Raw genomic sequence first — 26,667 nt, 5'->3', positions numbered from 1 at the left:
AAATTTACTATATGCAGCAAAGAAAATCGTTCTAAGGTTATTAGTCGCCAAGGCTGAAAAGTTCCGGACCTAAAAACATTAATTAGTTTTACTAAAAATGTATATAATTTTAAATATTTTAATGCAAAACGTTAATTTTAGGAAAATTATACTATATGCAGCCAAGAAAATCGTTCTAAGATCAGTTTTAGCAAGGGCTGATAAGTACCAGACATAATGATATTTTTTGGAAAATATTTTTTCCACATATTTTTCAAAAAAAAGTCAAACTTTAACGATGCTAAATAATATGCAACAAAGAAAAAATTTCTACAACCATTAATGACCAGGGCTGAAATGTTCCGGACCAAACAGCAATATTCATTTTTAGTAAAATTTTTTCATTATTCTGCATATTTTGCGGCAAAACGTTTAGTCTAAGACTATATGCAGCAAAGAAAATCGTTCTAAGGCCATTATTAGCAAGGGCTGAAAAGTACCAAACCAAAATATTTTTTTCCAGAATTGTCACTTTTTTATACTTTTATTAAAAATATTAAATTGTCAAATTGCTTATTTTGTTTGAATTAAGTTTTACAGAAAAATGTGTACGAGATAACAGGAATTTTGAGTTAAAATTAGTATTATTTTTTAGGTCCGGGACTTTTCAGCCCTGGGTATTAATGGTCGTAGAAAAATTTTCTTTGCTGGATATTTCCTAGTTTTGATACAAGTAAACGTTTTTTTTTTTTTTTTTTTGTTGAGAAGAAAATACAATGTTTCATTTTTGTCAAAAATTCGTAAGGTCCGCTACTTTTCAGCCCTTGTCCAAAATGGCGCTAGAATGATTTCCTTTGCTGTATATAGTCTAATTTTCTTAAAATAACCATTTTGTGGCAAAATATGTTCAATAATATTAATTTTTTACTTAAAAATAATAATTCTTATTAGGTCCGGAACTTTTCAGCCCTGACCATTTATGGTCGTAGAAAAGATTTCTTTGCGGCATATTTCCTAATTTTGTTAAGATTGAAAGTTTTTTTGACAAACATACAGAAAATTTCAATTTTGGCGATTTTCTTGGCTTTATACTGTCTAATTTTCGAAAAATTAGTGTTTTACACCAAAATATATTGGTTCAAAATCAATTTTGACTATAAATTTTTATTGTTCTTAGGTCCGGAACTTTTCAGCCCTGGACATTAATGGTCGTAGAAAATTTTTCTTTGCTGCATATTTCCTAATTTTGTTAAAATTTAAAGTTTTTTTTGACAAACATATAGAAAATATCAATCTTGGGTAAAAAAAACTTAGGGTCCGGTACTTTTCAGCCCTTGTCAATAAAGTTCTTATGATGATTTTCATGGCTTCATACCATCTAATTTTCATAGAATTAATGTTTTACATCAAAATAGTTTGGGCAAAATCAATTTTGACTAGAAATTTTTATTGTTCTTGGGTCCGGAACTTTTCAGCCCTGGCCATTATTGGTCGTAGAAAAATTTTCTTTGCTGCATATTTCTTAATTTGATAAAATTAAACGTTTTTTGACAAACATACAAAAATTTTCAATTTTGGGAAAAAAAAACTTAGGGTCCGGTACTTTTCAGCCCTTGTCAATAAAGTTCTTATGGCGATATTCTTGGCTTCATACTGTCTAATTTTCGCAGAATTAATGTTTTACAGCAAAATATTTAGGACAAAATCAATTTTGACTAGAAATTTTTTTGTTCTTAGGTCCGGAACTTTTCAGCCCTGGACATTAATGGTCGTAGAAAAGTTTTCTTTGCTGCATATTTCCTAATTTTGTTAAAATTGAAAGTTTTTTGACAAACATATAGAAAATTTCAATCTTGGGAAAAAAAACTTAGGGTCCGGTACTTTTCAGCCCTTGTCAATAAAGTTCTTATGCCGTTTTTCCTGGCTTTATACTGTCTAATTTTCATAGAATTAATGTTTTACAGCAAAATATTTAGGGCAAAATCAATTTTGTCTAGAAATTTTTATTGTTCCTAGGTCCGGAACTTTTCAGCCCTTGTCAAAAATTACCTTAGAATGATTTTCTTGGCTGTATATAGTTTAATTTTTATAGAGTTAACATTTTGCATTAAAATATGTAAAATAATTTTCAATTTTTACTAAAAATGCGTAATGATGTTAGGTCCGGGACTTTTCAGCCCTGGCCATTTTTGGTCGTAGAAAATTTTTCTTTGCTGCATATTTTATAATTTCGTTAAAATTTAACGTTTGTGCCAAAATATATCGAAAAATATAATTTCGAAAAAAATCTTTAGGCCCGGTACTTTTCAGCCCTTGTCGAAAATTCACTGCACATTACCCAATTTCTTTAGAATTTACATTTTACAGCAATACATGTATGTAAACTAGAACCTTTTTGATTAATTTTTTGTTCTAAATTTGCTAGGTCCGGGACTTTTCAGCCCTGGTCATTTTTGGTCGTAGAACAATTTTCTTTGCTGTCTATTTTATAATTTCGATAGAATTTAACGTTTTTGGAAAAATTTCATTTCGAAAAAAAAAAAATCTTAAGGTCCGGTACTTTTCAGCCCTTGCCAAAAATGGTCTTAGAATGATTTTTTTGGCTGCATATAGTTTAATTTTCCATGAATTAATGTTTTACATCAAAATATATAGGGCAAAATCAATTTTGACTAGAAATTTTTGTTGTTCTTGGGTCCGGAACTTGTCGGCCTTGGGCAATAAAGGTCTTAGAAAAAAAAACTTTTGTAGGAAATATTCTAATTTCGATAATATTTGACTTTTTTGCTTTACTTTTTCTTTTTTTAGAAATATTTACATATATGTATGTACATATGTAACTAAAGAGCAAGTAGTGTCTATCTAGTTCCAATTCCAAATTTCGCAGATATCACCAAAATAACACAGTCATATTTTTGAAATTTTAATGACCCCAAATAGATTTTTTTCATCCCTGAATCTTTATGAAAATCTTTTATTTTTAATAAACTGCAACCAGTAGTGCCCAACTAGTTCCAAGCCCAAGTGCCATATCCACTAAGGTTTTAGATGTACTTGCGTTTTTATGTAAATTATCTACCATGTTTGTGAAGTTTGAACCTAAAACAACATTCAACACTTTTTTGTGTCTTTTGATGATATTGGCGGCAATTTTAGTTTGCCGCTCGTTCGCGTTTATCATTTGAACACACCATAAAGTTGACAGTTTTCCATCAACTGTCTGGTTGTCTGTCTGGCGATCGATGTCAATGTTGTTGTTACATTTTACTCGTATTTTCTATAATACATTTTAACGGAGTTTATTTTTTTTTTTTGCTCTCGAATGTTTCAAAAAAAAAAACACTACAAAATAAATTGCTCCAGGTTTAATTGTGAGCGGTGAGCGGCAGTTTGTATGGTGTAACGGTGACCTTCTTATTTTCCATGTTCGCGTTGCTGTTGTTGTTGATTTTTATTGCACACTATTTATATATTTAACACGCATACATATAATTTAAATGAACCTTAACGTCTTTTGTATTTTGTGACACTTTGTTGTTGTTATTTAAATTTGGATTACTGATCTCCTCATTGCACTCTTCGTCGTCGCCGTGTTGCAGCGCATTTGGCTTCCCACGCAAAATACCCCCCCAAAAAAAATACCCAAATTGAAATGTTCCAAAAAACCCACACACTCTCACGCACACCAATTAAAAAGAATTGTAACAGAATTACATATTAATTTTTGTCGGCTGGGTTGTCGGTCACGTAACTTCTTTGTCATGTTTTTTTTAAGTTGTGGATTTTTTTCTTTCGCTTTTTTATCGGTCTTAAGAAGCTTACTTGTATCATCAATGTGATGTGATAGAAGTGAAAATTATAATCTAAATTTTCTACAGAAATCAAAGTAAAGTGAAAGTGAAGAAAAAACATGAAATGGGAAAAATGTCACGACAAAATTTTTTTAATGGGAACATAGAGATAATTTTTAGAATCAAAGGTTGGAATTAAATTCCTATGTAAATAAATGTACAGAATTAGAGTTTTGAAGAAAACGTTTAAGAATAAAAGTAATTTTGAATAAAAATGTTGATTTGTGTCCGGAACTTTTCAGCCCTGGTCATTAATGGTCGTAGAAAATTTTTCTTCGCAGCATATTATTTATTTAAAAATTTTCTTTGCTGCATATGCCATAATTTTTATAAAAAAAATATACAAAAAAAATTTTAAAATATTAATTTTGGAAAAAATTTTTAGGTCCGGTACTTTTCAGCCCTTGCAAAACATGATCTTAGAATTATGTTCTTGACTGCATATACTCTAATTATCTTGGAATTAACGTTTTTCGCCGAAATATTTACAATAATATCAATATTTACTAAAAACGAATATTTATGTTAAGTTCGGAACTTTTCAGCCTTGGCCAATAAGAGTGGTAGAAAAATTTTGTTTGCTGTATATTTCCTAATTTTTATACAATTTAAGGTTTTTGAAAAAAAATTAATAATATTAATTTTGGAAAAAAAAAATTTTAGGTCCGGAACTTTTCAGCCCTGGCCAATAATAATCGTAGAAAATTTTTCTTTGCAAAATATTTTATAAGTTTAAACTCATTTAATGTTTTTTGAGAAAACTATAAAAAATTAATTTTGAAATTATACAATTAGTTTTATACAATTTAAGGTTTTTGGAAAAAAATTAATTATATTAATTTTGGAGAAAAAAATTAGGTCCGGAACTTTTCAGCCCTGGCCAATAATAATCGTAGAAAATTTTTCTTGGCAAAAAATTTTATAATTTTAATTTTAATCTCATTTGGAATAATATAAATTTTTACTAAAATGGTTACTGTTTCTCAGGTCCGGTACTTTTCAGCGCTTGTCAAAAATGATCCTAGAACGATTTTCTTTGCTGCATATAGTAAATTTTTCTTTCAATTAACGTTTTGCAGCAAAATATGTAGAAAACTATTTATGTTTACTAAAGTTCAATAATGTTCTTAGGTCCGGAACATTTCAGCCCTGGCCTTTTATGGTCGTAGAGAATTTTTCTTTGCTACACATTTTATCATTTTGATACAATTAAGGAATATATGGAAAAAATTAATTTTGAAAATATTTTTAAAATAACATAAATTTTTTGTAGAAATGTTTAATTTTATTAGGTCCGGAATTTTTCAGCCCTGTCCATTAATGGTCGTAGAAAATTTTTCTTTGCATAATATTTCATTATTATGATTGAATATAAATTGTTTTTAAAAATCTAACTTAAAAAATATATAGAAAACTGAATTTCGAAAAAAATCCTTAGGTCCGGTACTTTTCAGTCCTAGCCAAAAATAGACTTACAAAGTTTTTCTTTTCTGCATATTACCTAATTTAGCTTGAATTTATGTTTTTTAGTAAAAAATTTGGGTTAAAATCAATTCCAATGAAAAAGGAAATGGTTTTCAAAGGTCCGGGACTTTTCAGCCCTGGCCAAAAATGGACATAGAAAGTTGTTCTTTTCTGCATATTGCCTAATTTAGCTAGTATTTACGTTTGATAAAAAAACAAATATGGATTAAAGACAATTTCAATAAAATCAGAAATGGTTTTCAAAGGTCCGGGACTTTTCAGCCCTGGCCAAAAGAAAGTTTTTCTTCTCTGCATACTGCTTAATTTAGTTATTATTTATGTTTGATAGAAAAACAAATATGGATTAAAGACAATTTCAATAAAATCAGAAATAGTTTTCAAAGGTCCTGGACTTTTCAGCCCTGGCCATAAATGGACCTAGAAAGTTTTTCTTTTCAGCATATTACCTAATTTTGCTGGTATTTACGTTTTGTTGCAAAAAATGTAGAATCGAATATATTTGAATTAAAATGAAATATTTTTGCTAGGTCCGGGACTTTTCAGCCCTAGCCAAAAATGGATGTAGAAAGTTTTTCTTTTCTGCATATTGCCTAATTTAGTTAGTATTTACGGTTTGTGGCAAAAAAATGTGAAATAAATAAAATTTTTAATAAAAATTAATTATTTTTTGAAGTCCGGAACTTTTCAGCCCTTGCCAAAAATGAACTTAAAGCTATTTTCTTTGCTGCACATTGCCTAATTTCGTTAGTGTATACGTTCTGTAGTAAAAAATGTAATATAAAATAAATATTAAATAAAAATAATTATTTTTCATAGGTCCGGGACTTTTCAGCCTGGGCCGTTTTTGGTAATAGAACAATTTTTTTTGCTGTTTATTACACCATTTCATTAAAATTCAACGATTCTTGTAAAATATATGGAAAAATTAATTTTGAAAAAAAAAATTCGAAAAAAATCTTTAAGTCCGGTACTTTTTAGCTCTGGTCGTTAATGGTCACAGAAAATTTTTGTGTGCCGGATTTTTTTATGATTTTGGTGAAGTTCAAATTTTTTACGAGAAATACATAAAATGTGTTAATTTTGTGGAAAATTTTTGAATTTCGAAAAAATTCTTAGGTCCGGAACTTTTCAGCCCTTGCCAAATATGATCTAAGAATGGTTTTCTTCGCTGCATATAGTCCATTTTTTCTTAGAATAACCGTTTTGCATCAAAACATGTAGAATAAAATGAATTTTTACTACAAATTATTAATGTTTTTTAGGTCCGGAACTTTTCAGCCATGGCCATTAAAGGTCGTAACCAATTTTTCTTTGTGACATATTTTATAATTTTCTTTGGATTCAACGAGTTTATGTGAAATTTATAGAAAAACTGAATTTAAAAAATAAATTCTGTAAGTCCGGTACTTTTCAGCCCTTGCCACAAATGGACTTACAATAGACTTGCATATTACCTAATTTAGCTTGCATTTATGTTTTTTGGTAAAAAATTTGGGTTAAAATCAATTCCAATGAAAAAGGAAATGGTTTTCAAAGTCCGGGACTTTTCAGCCCTGGCCAAAAATGGACCTAGAAAGTTTTTCTTTTCTGCATACTGCCTAATTTAGTTAGTATTTATGTTTGATAGAAAAACAAATGTGGGTTAAAGACAATTTCAATAAAATCAGAAATAGTTTTCATAGGTCTGGGACTTTTCAGCCCTGGCCGAAAATGGACCTAGAAAGTTTTTCTTTTCAGCATATTACCTAATTTTGCTAGTATTTACGTTTTGTTGCAAAACATGTGGAATCGAATATATTTGAATTAAAATGAAATATTTTTCAATATAAATATTTTTCATAGGTCCGGGACTTTTCAGTCCTAACCAAGAATGGGCTTAGAAAGTTTTTCTTTTCTGCATATTGCCTAGTTTAGTTAGTACCTACGATTTGTGGCAAAAAATGTGAAATAAATTAAATTTTTAATAAAAATTAATTATTTTTTGAAGTCCGGAACTTTTCAGCCCTTGCCAAAAATGAACTTTAAGCTATTTTCTTTGCTGCACATTGCCTAATTTCGTTATTGTTTACGTTCTGTACAAAAAAAATGTAAAATAATATAAATATTAAATAAAAATAACTATTTTTCATAGGCCCGGGACTTTTCAGCCTGGGCCGTTTTTGGCAATAGAACACATTTTCTTTGCCATTTCATTAAAATTCAACGATTCTTGTAAAATATAGGGAAAAATAAATTTTGAAAAACATTTCGAAAAAAATCTTTAAGTCCGGAACTTTTCAATCCTGGCCATTAATGGTCACAGAAAATTTTTGTGTGCCGGATTTTTTTATGATTTTGGTGAAGTTCAATTTTTTACGAGAAATACATAAAATGTGTAAATTTCGGGGAAAAAATCTTGAATTTCGAAAAACAAAAAATCCTTAGGTCCGGAACTTTTCAGCCATTGCCAAATATGATCTAAAAATGAATTTCTTCGCTGCATATAGTCTATTTTTCTTAGAAGAACCGTTTTGCAGCCAAACATGTAGAAAAAAAGAAATTTGTACTAAAAATTATTAATGTTTCTTAGGTCCGGAACTTTTCAGCCCTGGCCATTAATGGTCGTAGACAATTTTTCTTTGTGACATATTTTGTAATTTTCTTTGGATTCAACGAGTTTATGAAAAATATATAGAAATTATGAATTTTAAAAAAATTCTCTAAGTCCGGTACTTTTCAGCCCTGGCCAAAATTGGTCTTGGAAGGATTTTCTTTCTTGTTGATTGAATCATTTCATTAGAATTTACGTTGTACAGCAATATATGTAGAGCAAAGTCATTTTTTATTAATAATTATTTTTATTGTTAGGTCCGGTACTTTTCAGCCCTGGCCATTTTTGGTCGTAAAAAATTTTCTTTGCAGTATATTACTTAATTTCGTCTGAATTCAGCATTTTTAGAAAAATAGAATAAAAAAATTATTTTCTAAAAAAAAACTTTAGGTCCGGTACTTTTCAGCCCTCGTCAAGAACGATTTTATTTCTTGCTAATTGACTAATTTTATTACGTTTTATAGTAAAACATGTAATATCAAATTTTTTTTACTCAAAATGATTTTTTTGTTAGGTCCGGTACTTTTCAGCCCTGGACATTTTTGGTCGTACAAAGGTTTTTTTGCTGCATATGTCTTAATTTCGTCAGAATTCAAAATATATTGAAAAAAAATTAATTTTTTAAAAAATCTCCAGGTCCGGTACTTCTCAGCCCTGGCCAAAAAATAACTTAAAATGATTTTTTTCTTCTTCACTCAATTATTTCATTAGAATTAAGGTTTTAAATGTTTTAATGTTAAATAAAATCAATTGTTCCTAAAAATTATTTTTTACTCAAAATGATTTTTTTTTAGGTCCGGTACTTTTCAGCCCTGGTCATTTTTGGTCTTAGACAATTTTTCTTTGTGACATATTTTATAATTAAGATATAGTTTAAAGTTTTTGAGAAATATGTATAGAAATAGTCAATTTTGAAAATAATATCTAGGTCCGGGACTTTTCAGCCCTAGTCAAAAATCGTCTTCGTACGATTTCCTTGGCCACATACAGTCTAATATTCTTAGAATTAATGTTTTGCATCAATTTTTACTAAAAATCTTTACTGTGGTAAGGACCGGAACTTTTCAGCCCTGGCCATTTAATGGTCGTAGAAAAATTTTCTTCACTACATTTTCCATAATTTTCATCAAATGTAATGATTCTGAGAAATATATAAAAATGTTTGTCAATTTTGAAAAATATCTTAAGGTCCGGCACTTTTCAGCCCATGGTCCGAAACATTCAAGCCTTTGTAAAATATTACCTTAGAACTTTTTTCCTTGCTGCATATTGATTTATTTGATTCGAATTGCCCTATTTTCGTTGGAATTAGTTTTCTATACTTTAAATGAGAAAAATTTAGTGCTTATTATAGTGCCGTACTAGTACCGTGTTGGTAACTGCCACTTTAATTTGAATAACCTAACTGTATAGACTTGCCTCATTGCTTGCATTGCAAGTACCAAATCTTGTGACTGACTACAACAAAAAAACATGGTAATTATCTTTGTCGCTTGAAATTTTTTTTTTCAAAAACTGCCGTTAAAATGTTACCATTTTTGTAAAGCAAGAGTTTTTACCGTTAACTATTACAAGTTTTATCTTCAACTACAACTCTATTTTATTTCATACCAAAAAAAACCCCAAGAGATAAATATTGACCTTAACTTTTTATGGCCCTCTATGGCTATGCGCAAGACACTGGCCCCCGGTTTTTATTTTGTTTAGCTTTTTGTCATGGCGTTTCGTTTAGTGTTTTTTTTTCTAAAACGATAACTGGGTAATTATGCTCAACTTTATGACACATTATTGCGAGATAAGTAATGCCAAGCAACCAACAACCAACGGTGGCAAGCCCTTTTATCGTTTCTTAGTGCGTTAAAAAAAAAACGGTTTATTTATTTAGGTTAAAATTTGTAAATGTTTTATCTTTGAACAAAAAACAATTAATTCCGTTTTTTGTTATTTTAATCTAATTTTTTGTTGAAGGATTTTTTGTGGGGGTTTTTTGTGCCTCTTTTAAATACGAAGATGATAACTTTGAAGGTAATGCAGAGATAACACTGCCTGTGCATTTCAAATTATTCAAATACTTATGTGGGTAGTGGGTGGAATGTTTTGTTAATTAGAAGAGATTAGTAAAACTGCGAGGTATGACTCAATTGTTATGGAGGGGAATTTTACCATTTGCAAACAAAGAACAATAAACTGTGTTTTTTTTTTTTTAATTAGGAGTTAACATTCTCAACGAGCATTATAAAATTAATATGACGAAATTATAAAATATACAACAAACTAAACTTTTCTATGACCATTAATGGCCAGGGCTGAAAACTTCCGAACCTAACAACATTGAGCATTTTCAGTACAAATGTTTATTATTCCACATATTTTTCTGTAGAACGTTAACTTTATGAATATTAGACTATATGCAGCAAAGCTAATCATTCTAAGACCATTTTTGGCAAGGGCTGAAAAGTAGCGGACCTAGAAATTTTTTTTCGAAATGAATTTTTTTCCATACATTTAACAAAAACCACAAAAACCTTTAAATTCCACAAAAATTATACAAAATGCAGCAAAGAAATTTTTTCTACGGCCAATAATGGCTAGGGCTGAAAAGTTCCGGACCTAAGAAATTTTAATCACTTTTAGTTTAAATTGCTATTATTCTACATAATTTGCTTCTATATGATAATTCTGAAAAAAATTAACTATATGCAGCCAAGGAAATCGTTCTCAGAGCATTTTTGGCAAGGGCTGAAAAGTACCGGACCTAAGGAATTTTTTCGAAATTATTTTTTTCGGTATATTTTCAAAGTAACATTGAATTTAATGAATTAAAGTATTATGCCCCAAAGAAAAATTTTCTATGACCATTATTGGCCAGGGCTGAAAAGTTCCGGACCTAAGAAATTTTAATCACTGTTAGTTTAAATTGCTATTATTCTACATATGTTGCTTCTAAATGATAATTCTAAAGAAAAATAAACTATATGCAGCCAAGGAAATCGTTCTCAGAGCATTTTTGGCAAGGGCTGAAAAGTGCCGGACCTAAGGAATTCTTTCATCAAAACTTATTTCGTAATTAATTAATTTTTTCGATATATTTTCAAAGAAACCTTAAATTTTAACGACTTAAAATATTATGCCCCAAAGAATGTCCATGACCATTATTGGACGGGGCTGAAAAGTACCGGACCTAAGAAACATAAATAATTTTTAGTAAAAATTGCTATTATTTTGCATATTTATAATATAGATGACTACATATTTTATATTTTCTCAATAAAAAAATAGACAATATGCAACAAAAAATCATTCAAAGATAATTTTTGACAAGGGCTGAAAAGTACCGGACCTTATAGTTTTTCTAAAAATTAAAATTTCAATATTTTTTTTTTAAAAGAATTGTTCCATTGTATCAAAATTAAGAAATAGGCAGCAAAGAAACAATTTGTACGACAATTTATTGCCAGGGCTGAAAAGTTCCGGACCTAACAATATTAATCATTTCTAATAGATTTTTTTTTCAAAGTGGTAAATTTCTATAGATTTTAAATAATCGTTAAATTTAATCAAAATTAAGAAATATGCAGCAAAGAAAATTTTTCAACAACCATTATTGGCCAGGGCTGAAATGTTCCGGGCCTAACAATAATACTAATTAATTATTATTCAAAAATGTTATTTTTTTTAACATATTTTGCTGCAAAACGTTAACTCTAAGAAACAAAAACTATATTCAGCAAAGATATTCATTCTAGGGTCATTTTTGGCCAGGGCTGAAAAGTCCCGGACCGTACGATTTTTTCCATAATTTAAATTTTTTAATATATGCAACAAAGAAAATTTCTCTACGACCATTAATGTCCAAGGCTGAAAAGTTCCGGTCCTAAGAAAATTTATCACTTCTAAAAAAATATATTTTTGCAAAGTTTAAAAATTTTTATTTATTTCGCAAAAAAACGTTAAATTGAATCGAAATTAAATAATATGCAGCAAAGAAAATTTTTCTACCACCACTAAATGTCAGGGCTGAAAAGTTTCGGACCTAACAATACTGCTATTTTTTTTTTTCAAAATTGCAAATGTAGAATATTTTCGTGTAGAATATAATTTGCTGTAAAACGTTATTTCCTAGGAAATTAAACTGTATTCAGCAAAGAAAATCATTCTAGGGTCATTTTTGACCAGGGCTGAAAAGTAGCGGTCCTACATTTTTTCCAAAATTGTCTCATGTTTTTATAAATTTCTTAAGAAACATAAAATTTTTACGAAAATGTTATTTAATTTATTTTTAACTTTTATTTAGAAATACATAAAATATGACAATTTTGGAAAAATCTCAAGGACCGGTATTTTTCAGCCCTTGCCACAGAACAATTTCCCTGGCTTCATATTGTCTAATTTTCTTTGAATAACGATTTAACAGCAAAATATGTAGAATAATAAAAATTTGTACTCAAAATTATTTCACTTGCAAAAAATCATCGATCATCCAACTCAAATCCAACGAGAAAATTTTCAACAAAATTTCAGAAATTTGTTATGTTATTCAGCCCTGGGCATTAGTGGTCGTACACAATCATTGTTGCAATTTTTCATAATTTTGATAAAATTTAAGATTTTATTGAGAAATACAAATATAGAATATTTAAATTTTTGGAAAAAATAATTAAAAACATCTTTGGTCCGGAACTTATCAGCCCTGGTCGTGCAAAATTGGGAAAAATTTTAAAAGCAAATTTTTTTTTGATGCAATTTTTCATAATTTTGATTAAATTTAATTGTTGGAATAAAAAATGTACAAAAAAATAATTTTGAAAAAATTCTTTAGGTCCAGAACTTTTCAGCCCTGGTCATTAATGATCGCAGACGACTTTTCTTTGTTGCAATTTTATATAATTTTGATCAAATTTAAGATTTTGTAAGAAAAAAAAATAAAAATAAAAGAAAGTTCAGTCCTGGCCATTAATAGTCGTCAAAAATTTTTCTTTGCTGCAATTTTTCATCATTTTGAGTAAATTAAATTGTTGGAAAAAAATTTAGAAAAAATTAATTTCGAAAAAAATCTTTGGGTCCGATACTTTTCAGCCCTGGCCTATAATGGTCGTGCCAAATTTTTCTTTGCTTTAGAGTTTTTCATAATTTTGATCAAATTAATTTTTTGGAAAAAATTAGTTTTGATTGAAATTCTATTGGTCCGGAATTTTTCAGCCCTGGCCTATAAGTCGAAGGTCACACTAGAGTGTTTCATTGAAACAATTTCATGAAAACAAGGGTTCCTAGGTCGAGTTCCACAATAGAGTGATATCATGAAGTTGCTGGAGTGGGCAACTCGATCTATAAATACCTAAAAGTTTCAATGAAACCACTCTAGTGTGACCTTCGACTAATGATCGTAGAACATTTATCGTTGATGCAGTTTTTCATAATTTTCATACAAATTAAAATTTTGAGAGAAAATAAAAAAAAAATTCGAAAAAAATCTTTTCATTAATTGTGGCAAAATTTGTTTTTCTTTGTTGGAAAAAAATTAAGAAAAAATTAATTTCGAAAAAAAAATTCTTTCGATCCGGCACTTTTCAGCCCTGTCTATTAATGGTCACAGGCAATTTTCTATACTGTAATTTTTTACAAATTTAATATTTTTTGAGAAAAATATAAAAAAAAAAATTGATTTTGAACTTTTCAGCCCTGGTCATAAATTTGTTTACTGCAATTTTTCATAATTTCGATAACATTTAAACTTTTTTGAAAAAATATTTTCGGAAAAAAAAATGTTAGGTCCGGAACTTTTCAGCCCTGATCATTAATTGTAGTAAAATATGTTTTACTCCAATTTTCAAATAATTTTTTTTTGACAAAAATAAAAAAATATTTCGAAAAATTATGTAGGCCTAGAACTTTTCGGCCCTGACCATTTACAAAACCCCAAACTTCATTTCAACACCAGGCATCCACCGTGATCCCCAGGCCAGCCGCCACAAACACTACTACTATTATTTATCGTGTGTGACCCATTTAGAAAAACGACAACAACAAAACGAAATGCGATCACAAAATCATAACAATTATTTGTTGAGCGGTTGTTCGTTTAGTTGGTCGGTCAATTACACACTATGCCTGAAATTATCATTTTAAGGCTAACCGAAAAAAATGCCTTAAAGCCAAACTCAACTCAAGCAACCAACCAAAAGTAGGTATCTATCTCAACTTACCAACCAGTTCCAAAATGTCAATTGCACCAAAAACGTGTCTGAACTAATAATAAACGAAATGCTAAATAATCAAAACTCGCAGCAAGTCGCTGCCTGCCGCCGCGTCACTTCACTCGTTTAGTCCAGTAATTCAAATGAAAACGCCACCTCAACCCGACATGAAATCAAACACGAAACAGTGTAAAATAAGAGCACGGTTTGTTGGTTGGACGACAGACGACAGGAAAGGTAGTCAGCCAGGAGGAGGCAGGAGACATAAGTGGTGTTTGAAAAACAAAAATGTGCTGAGCATACATAATGTTGTTGTAACAAGAACAACAATAAGACATAAATTAAATTTCATTAATAAAATCATAACAAAAAATCCCACGAAATTAAGAAGAAATTGGTCACTGGGGTTGATGGGTAAGGAGAAGAAGGAAAATATGGTGATCGAAAAAGTGTAACAAATAAATTTATAATCGAACAAACAAGGAATGGGAAGAAGGTTTGGGAGACAAAAGAAATCAATATTAAGATTTGAGATTGGTGAGTAGATAGGAGCAGGAGCAGACATTCCAAAGAAATCAAATTTTTTGTTTAATTGATTGAATCTTCGCTGGCCAGATAGAAGTCTGCAGATAATTTCGAAATTGAAATTTGAGTTGTATCTAGTCTGCACGTGATTCCTTTTTTATTGGAAAGCATATATCAGGTACGTAGCCAGGAGGCAACTCAAGTCCAGATTCTTACAGATCCTAACAAATTTATCTAAAATTAATTAATACTTTTTCATAGTCCACAAATAACTTTAAATGCAAATATGTCAAGATGCGAAATCTAAAAGAGCCCCAGGCGTACTAGAACTTTTGCCCAAATTTGCTTTTCAAATATGCCACTTTCTTGTTATAACTTTTAGCATCCAAGCCACCCAAGTCCTCACAATTGAAGTCGTGATGTACACAAAACTGCGACTTCGTTTCTAGTCTGCACGTATTTCCTCTTTTTTTGGAAAGCATATATCAGGTACGTAGCCAGGAGGCAACCCAAGTCCAGGTTCTTACAGATCCTAACAAATTTGTCTGTCGGCTCCATCTTTCAGGCTTTACATTCTTTATTTAGTTGTTATTAATATTTTTTCATAATCCACAAATAACTTTAAATGCAAATATGTCAAGATGCAAAATCTAAAAGAGCTCCAGGCGTACTAGAAGTTTTGGCCAAATTGACTTTTCAAATATGCCACTTTCTTTTATAACTTTTAGCATCAGCGCCAAGTCATCACAATTGAAGTCATGATATTGACAAAACTGCGACTTCGTTTCTAGTCTGCACGTATTTCCCCTTTTTTGGAAAGAATATATCAGGTACCTAGCCAGGAGGCAACCCAAGTCCAGGTTCTTACAGATCCTAACAAATTTAGCTGCCGGCTCCATCTTTCAGGCTTTACATTCTTCATTTAATTGATATGTCATAAGAACATATGTCATAAGAACATATCAGGTACGTAGCCAGGAGGCTACCCAAGTCAAGGTTCTTACAGATCCTAACAAATTTGTCTAAAATTAATTAATACTTTTTCATAATCCGCAAATAACTTTAAATGCAAATATATCAAGATGCGAAATTTAAAAGAGCTCCAGGCGTACTAGAGCTTTTGCCCAAATTGACTTTTCAAATATGCCACTTTCTTTTAGCATCTGCGCCAAGTCATCACAATTGAAGTCGTGATGTAGACAAAACTGCGACTTCGTTTCTAGTCTGCACGTATTTCCTCTTTTTTTTGGAAAGCATATATCAGGTACGTAGTCAGGAGGCAACCCAAGTCCAGGTTCTTACAGATCCTAACAAATTTGGCTGCCGGCTACATCTTTCAGGCTTTACATTCTTTATTTAGTTGTTAATACTTTTTCATAATCCACAAATAACTTTAAATGCAAATATTTCAAGATGCGAAATCTAAAAGAGCTCCAGGCGTACTAGATCTTTTGGCCAATTTGACTTTTCAAATATGCCAATTTCTTGTTACAACGTTTAGCATCTGCGCCAAGTCATCTCAATTGAAGTCATGATATAGACAAAACTGCGACTTCGTTTCTAGTCTGCACGTATTTCCTCTTTTTTTTTTGGGAAGCATATATCAAGTACGTAGCCAGAAGGGAATCCAAGTCCAGGTTCTTACAGATCCTAACAAATTTGTCTGCCGGCTCCATCTTTCAGGCTTTACATTCTTTATTTAGTTGTTATTAATACCTTTTTCATAATCCACAAATAACTTTAAATGCAAATATGTCAAGATGCGAAATCTAAAAGAGCTCCAGGCGTACTAGAGCTTTTGCCCAAATTGTCTTTTCAAATATGTCACTTTCTTGTTATAACTTTTAGGATCTGCTCCAACCAAGTCCTCACAATTGTAGTCGTGATGTAGACAAAACTGCGACTTCGTTTGACGCTGTATTTGTCAAAGTGTTTCGTTTGCTTCTGTGATCAGCAAAAATTTGTTTTTCAAACCACATAAGACTTTAACTATTGCTCCGCTCCGGCCATAACTATTTCTGCATTTGATTTCAAATTATTTCGCTTTCAGACCTCAGTTATCAAAATTGAATGAGAAACCGATTTTAAAAGAGATCTGGTCAAACTAATTTGACTAGGAATTCATTTGGTGCTGAATTTATCAAGTTTCATGTTGGCTTCCTGGGCTTTAATGACAACATTGTGTCTAATTCTGTCTTTAAAATATCCACGATTGCCATGATATTTCCCATAGTTATTAGAAGAGTTCTTGTCTCTATCTTGTTCCTGGTTGTTGCAGAGTTTTTCACCGATTCGTCTTCCTTGCAATATGGCCCCACAGCTTTATCCCTTCTATCACTTGTCCCTTTGCTCAGCTGTTAAACCCCATCGCCCTTTTTTCCTCGCCGTAACAACGTGTTCATTGTCGCAGTCTTCCTCTGCCTTGACATTTTTGTTTACAATTTATTGCCCTTTGCTTTCACCGCTTCCCATCTTTAGAGGAAGAGATTTTTTGTATCGCCATCACTCCCTCTTCATTATTGTCTGTCGCATTTGAAGATCAAACTCAGCTCTTCACAGAATTTTTCTGCTTTGTTTAATTTATTACTGGTAAAAGGATAAAAGATAAAGGACAATTTGTCTCGGCCACTCTTCAAGCTTTTGCCATAAATTTCATACTATGAAAGCGTAGCAAGCAATAACAATCCATTGTGTTTTGATATTTAGTTTATTTTTAGCTTCATCGTTTGGCAATCTTTGTGCCGGCAACTAAACTCAGATTGGTTTCAGATGAAAGGAGGATCCCCACAGAATTCTTAAAAGTTTAGGTCAGTGTTCTCAGTTCTGCCCTAAAGGCCGTGACTTCTTGCTCTACTTCTTGGTTGACAGCTAGTATTTCTAACTGTGCTGACTAGGTTCATTTTTTGGAAATCTACAAATCTGTTGCCGTTTTTTGATAATGTTTGACCCGATAATAGTTAATAAATCTATCATTTTCCTTCCACACAAAAGTCCATTATCCATAACCTTATTATACATAAGTATGCAGGTATCAAGTACTTGTTGTCAAATTTGTTATTGTTTCACACCTCTCTTTTGTTTTTAACAATATTTCGTTTGAGTATTAGCGTTTGAATTTATTTTGTTAAAACCACCCCCCAGAGAAACAATAACTAAAGCCGGGGAGACCAACCTAAATGCTTTGCATGTAGGTCACAATAGCAGCGCGTCAATTTGTTAACCTTGACTTAACGCCGTCAAGTAAAACCGAAGCGAAATGTTAATGGTTCAAATATCAATCACATAGCCAAACAAACATTTAAATAAAATTGTGTTTTGTGAATGTGAAACAAAATCCCAAATATAAATCCATGTAAAAAAATTTAACAAACCATTCAATTTTTGAAAAAAAAAAATTACAATTTTGCTTTTGCATAGACTTGTTATGGGCCAAGTGTCGTTTAATTTTGTTGTGCAAAACGCATACAAATACATACCTTGCAGCTAAACATGTCAGACAAAATGCAACAGAGAGAGAGGAGGGCTAATGGAAAGGTGCTTAACAAAGCAAAAAATTCAAAAAAACAAACGAAAACATATCAATTAAAATGAAACCTTTTAAAAGACAATGGAAAAGGTATCGGAAAATGGATTGAAAACTAAATCAATAAGAAAATATTTAAGGAAAAATAACTAAGCGAATACCTGAATGTTTTTTTTCCTGGTTGTATTATTATTTTGATGCTTCGGAAACTTTAGCAGCAGTTTTATAGAAACAAAAATCACTTTTCTGTTTAAATAATGGTCTAAAAGTTATATCGGAACTTATTTATAGAAACTTCCAAGCCTTCGGTATGTAATTTGCGCTGATATCCCTTAGACTCTATTAATTTACTGTATATCAAGATTATAGCTCTGGGGCTCAATTCTCGTTCTATGAAAATTTGAAATGAAAACTTTCATAAAGGAAATAAAGGTAAAATGAAAAAAATTATAAAGAAATTATTTGTCATTTCAAATTTTTATAAAACAAGAATCCAAGGGCTGGTGTCACTTCCACAATGAATTTTTATTTTTTAACTCTGAAGACAACTTTATAACACTCTTTCATAATCCACACATAACTTTAAATGCAAATATGTCAAAATTCAGAATCCAAAGGAACTCCAGACGAACAAGAGCTTTTTCCCAAACTGACGTATCAAATATGTCACCTAAATTAATGCACCACCCTTGAATAACTTCTTCATACCCCCTGTTTTAGTAATAGTATAGAACGTGTCTACGAAGAATTAGGTCTGTACGTCATGTAGGGGCTGAGCTATGGGTGTCTAAATTATTACGAATATAGACGAACGAACAAAAAATAGTCACAAAAACAGGGAGATAATCCACAAATAACTTTAAATGCAAACATGTCAAGATTCGGAATCTAAAGGAGCTACAAATGAACTAGAGCTTTTGCCCAAAATTGGCTATTCAAATATGCCACCTTTTTGATATAATTTTTATCACTTGTCCTCACACTTGAAGTTGTAGCTGTAGCCAAAAATCTGATTTTAATTTGTCAATGTGCTTCTTCTGCTGGGCTGTGATCAGCCCAAATTTGTTTTTTTTTTTAGAATTACATCAGACTTTAAATATTGCTCCGCTCCGACCAAAAATATTTCTTCTTTTGATTTCAAAATATTTTTAATTCACACATAAATTTCTTTTTTACTACCTTGTGATATACTTTCAGACCGTAGTTATAAAACTTGACTGAGAATCGGATTTTAAAAGAGATATAGTCAAAATATATTTCCTCAACTACTTCGAACTGGGATTATTGCTGTACCGAAAACTACGCATTCTTTTGGAGTCGAATTTGTCAAATCTGTTTCTCCAATCAACGCAAATATAATTCTTCTATATTATTCTGCATATCAACCAAGGCTTTAGCTAAAACTAAAATTTTTAATAAACTCAAAATCGTCTTGAAATTTATTTTAGGCTTTCTTCTTATATCTTTATTTTCTGTAGCAGGTCCACAATTACCTTTGGGATTTGGCCAAAATATATTTTCACGCATCTGAATTAAAGCTGTGTGCCGAAATTCTGACTTCATTTGGCTATTAATTTATCAAAGCTGTGCGACACCGCACTTAAACTAATGGCCAGAACAGAATCAATCGTCGCTTGCTTGCTTCCCCAAATGTCAAATTATAAAGAAATGCCAGAGCCTCTTTGCAAATCCGCCTGCGTTCTCCTTTTGGGAGGCTCTGGCATTCCTTTATAATTTGACATTTAAGCCGCTTCTATGCCGACTATAAAAATTGATTCCGAACTGGATTCAAAAAGAGTCGCACTCTAAAGACTAAATTTTACTGAATTACTGCACACTGCAACTAGTCTTCTGGGCAAAACTAAGCCCTATTATCGCTTTAAAGTAATTTTAATTTAGGCCTCAGTTTAGTTTGCAGTTCCTCAGTTATTCAGAACTGAGATCCAATCGAAATATATTTCCTGAACTACTTCGCAGTTGAATTCGTCGAAATTGTTTCTATGATCAGGCCAAATCGTTGGTGCCAGCATTCCAGCCACAGTAAATTAATTTTTAATTATTTTCAACCTCAATAACAAGCCTCCTCTTCAAGCCTCTATTGAACCAGAAATGGATTTTCTCCTTGATTTGACGATGATGATTTGACTTATTCACTCCAGGAGGTTAATTACCAGTTGGTATTGAATAGCCTACCACAAAATGAAATAATTTCAATTTTCTGTAAGCCTTTATGTCAGGTCTCCTCCTTAAGACTCTGTGCCAACTATCATCAGTGAATCAGAACAGGATTCGCCAAAAGTTTCGAAGCTTCTCCTTGATTTTTTGACTTATTTTCCTCGAGATGCTTCATACCGTTGGTATTGAATAGTCTACAGTTGAATGAGTTATTTTCAATTTACTTTAATTCAATTTACTTTAATTCTCTGTTCGGCCTCTCTTAAGCCTCTATGCCATATATTAAAATTGATTCAGAATTGGATTCACCAGAAGATTCAAGGTTTCTTCTTGATTTGGCGATGATTATTTGACTTAATGCCTCGAGGTGCTTCATAACCGTTGGTATTGAATAGTCTACCACAAACTGAAATAATTTCAATTAACTTTAAGCCTTTAGGTAAGGCCTCCTCCTTAAGTCTCTATTCAAATTATTAACATTTATTCAGAACTGAATTCACCAGAAGATTTAAAGTTTTTCCGTGATTTGAAGATGATTACTTGAATTATTCACCCACAACTCTAGTCATAGGTATTGAATAGCCTACCATGAAATGAATTTAACTTAGAGCCACTAATTATTATACAATAATCGTATATAAAATTGGGCTGAAAAACAAAAATTAATAAAAATATTTAATGAAAATGAATTAAGGGAAACCCCGAAAGGTTTTATGCTGGTGTAGTTATTTTGCTGATGGTGCGGAAACATTAGCAGCAGGTTTGTTGAAAAATATTTTACTGTTCTTATTAAACAATGCTACAAATTATATCACATCTTATTTATAGCCAATTCAGATCCTTCTGTATGTAACTTGCTCTAAAAATCCGTGGACTCTATTAACTACCTGCGTACCGAAATATAATAGCTCTGGTGTCAGTTCCACAATATTTTTTAAAATGCCATTTTTCAACACTGAAGACACTTTTATAATACTCGTTCATAATCGACGAATAACATTAAATGTAAATATGTCAAGATTCGGTATCTGAAGAAGCTCCAATCGAGGTGGTTCATAGACGTTGGTATTGGTGTTCGCCTTGATTTGCTTCAACGGATTCATTCCAGGTGGTTCATTGTCCTTGGTATTGAAGAGTATACGTTAATGGAAACAAGATTTTTTAAGAAAGTCTCAATAAATAAAATCTTAAGTCTTGAACACTATGCAACCAAATGAATTAATTTTAATCTACTTTGAGGCTCTATGTCAAAAAAATATCCTGAACTACTTCGCATTTCAATTTTTCGAATTTATTTCCCTGATCATCTGGTGTCATTTCCACAATATTATTTAAAATGCCATTTTTCAACTCTGAAGACACTTTTATAATCGACGAATAACTTTAAATGTAAATATGTCAAGATTCGGAATCCGAAGGAGCTCCACTCGAGTTGGTTCATAGAGGTTGGTTTTGAACAGTATACATCAAAAACTAAGTGATTTTTATTTATTTTAAGCCTCAATGTCAGGCTCTATGCCAACTAAGAAAATTTATTCAGGGCAGGATTCAACAGGAGTTTTGAAGATTCGCCTTGATTTGATTCGACAGTTTTCATTCCAGGTTTGATTTGATTCGACGGTTTCATTCCAGGTGGTTCGTTGTCCTTGGTATTGAACAATCAATGTTAATGAAAACAAGACTTTTTTAAAGAAAGTCTCAATAAATAAAATCTTAAATCTTGAACAGTGTGCAACCAAATGAGTTAATTTTAAAATAAAATATCCTAAACTACTTCGTATTTGAATTTTTCGACTTTATTTCCCTGATCATCTCAGATATAAATTTTCTTTTGAACTTCTTGTCTCTTCAGCTAGGGTTCTGACCAAAATTACTTAATTTTTATTGACTTTAATCATCTATGTCAGGCCTCCTTTTTAAGTCTCTATACCAACTATTAAAATTGATTCAGATCTGGATTCAACATAAATATCAGTCTAATAAGAAAATTTTACTTAATTACTGCACACATAAAGCAGTACTGTAGCCGAAAATACGTCATGATTTATAGATTTCTTTGAAAACAGTAGCAATTTTCAAAAATTCATAATCAAATTGTTGGCATTTTAACCTATGTATGTACATTTAATTTTTTTCTGTCATCCTAAAATTCTGCCATCCGACATACCGCCCAACATTTTTTTTTTTTTAAATTCAAATTATTTAAATATGGCAAAATACTTTAAAAAGTGTCTGCTCACAGAATCATTTCCACAAAAAATTGCTTGAGAATTGTTTAAATAATGATTCTTCATGACACCAAACACTTTGGCTCAGCTTTGTGGAGGTGTAACTTGACAGATCTCTTTCGCCCCAAAAAAGAACTTAACAAAATAATTATGTAAATTGTAGACAATAGAAACGTTTTGTTTTCAGCCCACCACAAAAAAAAAAACAGTCTACAAAAACTAAAAATATCCAAAACTGCTTTAATTTCGTGGAACACTTAAAGCCACCAAGCCTAGGCTATTCTACGATACTTAAGACCAATTGCTGGATTTCGAGTAGGAAAACAAAACTGGTCAAATAGAATAATTAGTTTGGCACAAGAATAGCACCAACAGCCGCAAATCTCTTTTAATAAATGGCAAAATATGATCGATGAGTGAGAGATTTGGGTGAGACCAGAAACAAATTCAAAACCTACAAAACTACTTAGGAATGACAACATTTACAAAAAAATTCTGCTAAACTTGTTTTGGACAAATGGACCTTACAAAAATAGACTTGGCACAGGTCATTAAACTCAATGCTTGGAGGAAAAAGGTTCATTTATTTGTTTATGTTCTTGATTTGTTTTCAATTCTTTTTTGTTTACAGACAAAAAAATAACAATTATTGTTAATAATTATTTATTTCCTAATAGAATTTGCCCTCAAGAAGTACAACAATCACATACATATCTTTTAAAGGTCATCTCTCATAAGACAATGGAAAGTTATTTAGAATGAATATGAATGAAATATAAATCCTCAATTATTGAATTGAAGCATTAACAAATAAATTTCGATTTCAAAATCCATCATCCATGGATAATTGTTATTATTGTTGTTTATGATTATAAACTATAGGAAAAAAGACTAACAATGAAATAAAATTGTTATAAAATCCAATAAATTGATAGATCAAGGTTAAGAGTCATATCTTTACACTACCCCATAGAATACAAATCAAAATTTATTATTATTGGTATTTATTTAAAGCGTGATTTATGTTATCAAACGAGATTAATAATCTATACAGCCACACAAATTACCTGATTGCAGTTTAACAATATGGGATTAATTCAATTCAATTGAAATTGAACAATTAAATTTATTGGAGCAGAACTGACAAAGAAAACAAATCTTTTGATTTTTGTTTGGTGATAAGGAGGTTCTGTTTCACTGGGTTATTGGAAAATAATGTGGGTCAATGGCATGGGAAATGGAAATTTATAACCCAAAGCATGGCAACAACTCTCGTTTCTTTTATGAAAGCTGGTGGAAAGGGAAATTTGTGTTTTAAGAAGAAACATTTTCTTTTTTGAAACGCTTGATTGGATTTGAAAATATTCATAGAAAGGGAAAATTTATTTTCAATTCAACGTTAAATTTATTTTGAACCAATTATCAAACTTGGTTGAAAAATGGAGATCTAACGAAAATATATTTTGCTGAACTACTTCACAGTTGAATTTATCGAAATTGTTTCTCTAATCAGCACAAATATATACATATTTTTAACTATTTCGCTCTGGAACTAGTCATAATTTAACTTACTTTAAGGTTCTACGCAAGGCCTTCTCTTAACGCCTCTATGCCAGCTAGCGAAATTGATTTAGAACTGGATTTAACAAAAATTTCAAGTTTTCGCATTGATTTAGCGCTGATTATTTGACTTAAAGCCAGGGTACATAAGCTGCATCGCCTTGTTGCCTTGCATTTCTGCTTCATTTCTGACATAACAAAAATAAAAGAATAAATAAGAAAAGGGCAACCAAGTTCGAAATTGTCTCGGCCTTCTTTATTTTCTTATGTTATGTCAGAAATGAGGCGGGAAAGCAAGGCAACCAGGCGAGGCAGCTTATGTACCCAGGCCTTTAGTCACTCCAAGTGATAGATAAATTGTCCTTGATATTGAATAGCATACGTTAATGGAAACAAGATTTTTTAATGGAAACCTGAAAAGGGAAATTAACGTTTTTAGAAGAAACCATTTCTTTTTTGAAAGGCGTGATTGGATTTGAAATTATTCATAGAAATGGAAAATTATATTTTTATTCGGCAATAAATTTTTTTTGAACCAATTATCAAACCAGGTTTAGAAAACGGGATGAAACCAAAATATATATCCTGAACTTCTTCACATTTGAATTTATCGAAATTATTTATCCTCACAGACTAAATACAAATGTTGTCAGCTACTTTGAACTGGAACTGGTGCTCTAGACAAAATTAATTTAATTTACTTTATGTCTGGACTCCTCTTTAAGCCGCTATGCCAGCTAACAAAATTGATTCAGAACAGGATTCAACAAAATTTGCCAACGTTCGCGTTACAAAAACACAAACACATAATTATTGAGGTGACAGTCCCGGCCGCCGTGGGATTCCATCTGAGGAATATGAAAATATCCGCCGCTAAATCCACTGCCACACTGTTTACCACATGGACGGCTGAAATAAGGCTCCCACTAAACAAATTGGTCGATTGAGCACTGATTCCGACCACTAACTACCCCAAAATACTGGGTGTAACGTTCGATACCATGTTTAAGTCGTCCACGCATGCCACAGCTATTTGCGATAAGATCAGAAGTAGAAACAAGGTGCTCAAGTCGCTGGCCGGCAGCACATGGGGAGCTGACAAAGAAACCTTGTTGACCACCTACAGTGCAATAGGCCGGTCTGTGGTAAGCTATGCGGCGTCAGCGTGGTCTGCAAAGGTTAGCACTGCGCAGTGGAAGAAGATTCAAACCTGCCAGAATGCTGCCCTGAGGACTGCACCAGGGTGCCGCCTCATGACACCAGTGGACTATCTTCATGAGGAGACGAAGATCTTACCGGTGCGTCAACACAATAAAATGTTGTCAATGCAGTGCCTGCTTGGGTGTTATCGCAGTGAGCATCCCTGTCACGATTTAATGGACAGGCTTCCTCCACCCAGGCACGTCCGGAGAGATCTAGATGATCTAGAGAGGGAGGTCCAAAGGTATAAAAGTGAACCTCTAGACCAAGGAGCTTATCAGGTAGGCTTGGATAGCATTCGAACTGACATGGTTGCACAGGCAGTACAGAGATACAGTGTGAATGCCGTACTTGGAGACCACACCCCATCTATCGCAGCAGAAGAACGCCAGCTGCCAAGGCAAACACGAGTGATTTTAGGCCAGTTAAGACCCGGACGATGCAGCCGCTGCATATGTTTAGCTGCCCAGCTAACCCACTCACCTGTCTCCTAATTCCTTATAGACGCAACCAGTCCAGGTTTAAGAATTCTTGAATCTGGATACAGAGGAACCTGATAACTGAAATAATACACGAACGAACACATTTTCGTTGCTACAACAACAACGTTCGCATTGATTTAGCGCTGATTATTTGACTTATTCACTCGATGTGGTACATTGTCCTTGGTATTGAATAGATTCGTTAATGGAAACAAGATTTTTTTTTGAAAGGCTGTATTTTAAGATGAAACATTTTCTTTTTTGAAAAACTTTGGATTTGGATTGGATTTGAAAATATTCATTGAAATGGAAAATAATATTTTTATTCGACCATAAATTAATTTTGAACCAATTAGAAAACTTCGAACTTGATCTAGTACTCTAGTCATAATTAAATTTACTTTAAGCCTCTATGTCAGGCCTCCTCTTAAAGCCTCTATGCCAGCTTGCAATATTGATTGAGAACTGGATTCAACAAAAGTTTCAAAGGTTCGCATTTATTTAGCGATGATTATTTGGACTTAGTCACTCGAATTGAACAGTATACGTTAATGGAAACAAGATTTTTTTGAGAAAGGCTCAATAATGAATTGAATCTTGAACAGTATCCAGAACAAATTTGCACTAAAAAAGAGGCTAGGAAAGCTGCACTTACCACATCTGAGACGATCGTCTACATCCTCTGTGGTTGAATCGCTCAATCTGTAAAAGGAATTGAACAGCATACGTTAATGGAAACAAGATTTTTTCGAGAAAGGCTCACTAAATTTAATCTTGAACAGTATCTACAAAAAATTTGCACCAAAAAAGAGGCTAGGAAAGCTGCACTTACCACATTTGAGAAGATCGTCTATATCCTCTGTGGTTGAATCACT

The 26,667-nt window shown here is 31.8% G+C and overlaps 2 protein-coding genes across 2 annotated transcripts in view; one reads left to right on the top strand and one right to left on the bottom strand.

Annotated features, from left to right (window-relative positions):
- The window catches only part of Ir40a (Ionotropic receptor 40a), a 283,859-nt gene that overhangs the window by 158,035 nt on the left and 99,157 nt on the right, over nt 1–26,667 (bottom strand). The gene's annotated exons all lie outside the window — the stretch shown is intronic.
- LOC141393817 (uncharacterized) overlaps nt 1–26,667 on the top strand; it is a 270,846-nt gene that overhangs the window by 149,609 nt on the left and 94,570 nt on the right. The window lies entirely within an intron of this gene.

The sequence above is a fragment of the Musca autumnalis genome, unplaced genomic scaffold (assembly GCF_047663935.1).
Source record: "Musca autumnalis isolate F117 unplaced genomic scaffold, ASM4766393v1 scaffold_2, whole genome shotgun sequence".
NCBI classification, from domain to species: Eukaryota; Metazoa; Arthropoda; class Insecta; order Diptera; family Muscidae; genus Musca; species Musca autumnalis.
Note: the sequence above shows the minus strand (reverse complement) of the source record. Positions and strands in the feature narration are given on the sequence as shown.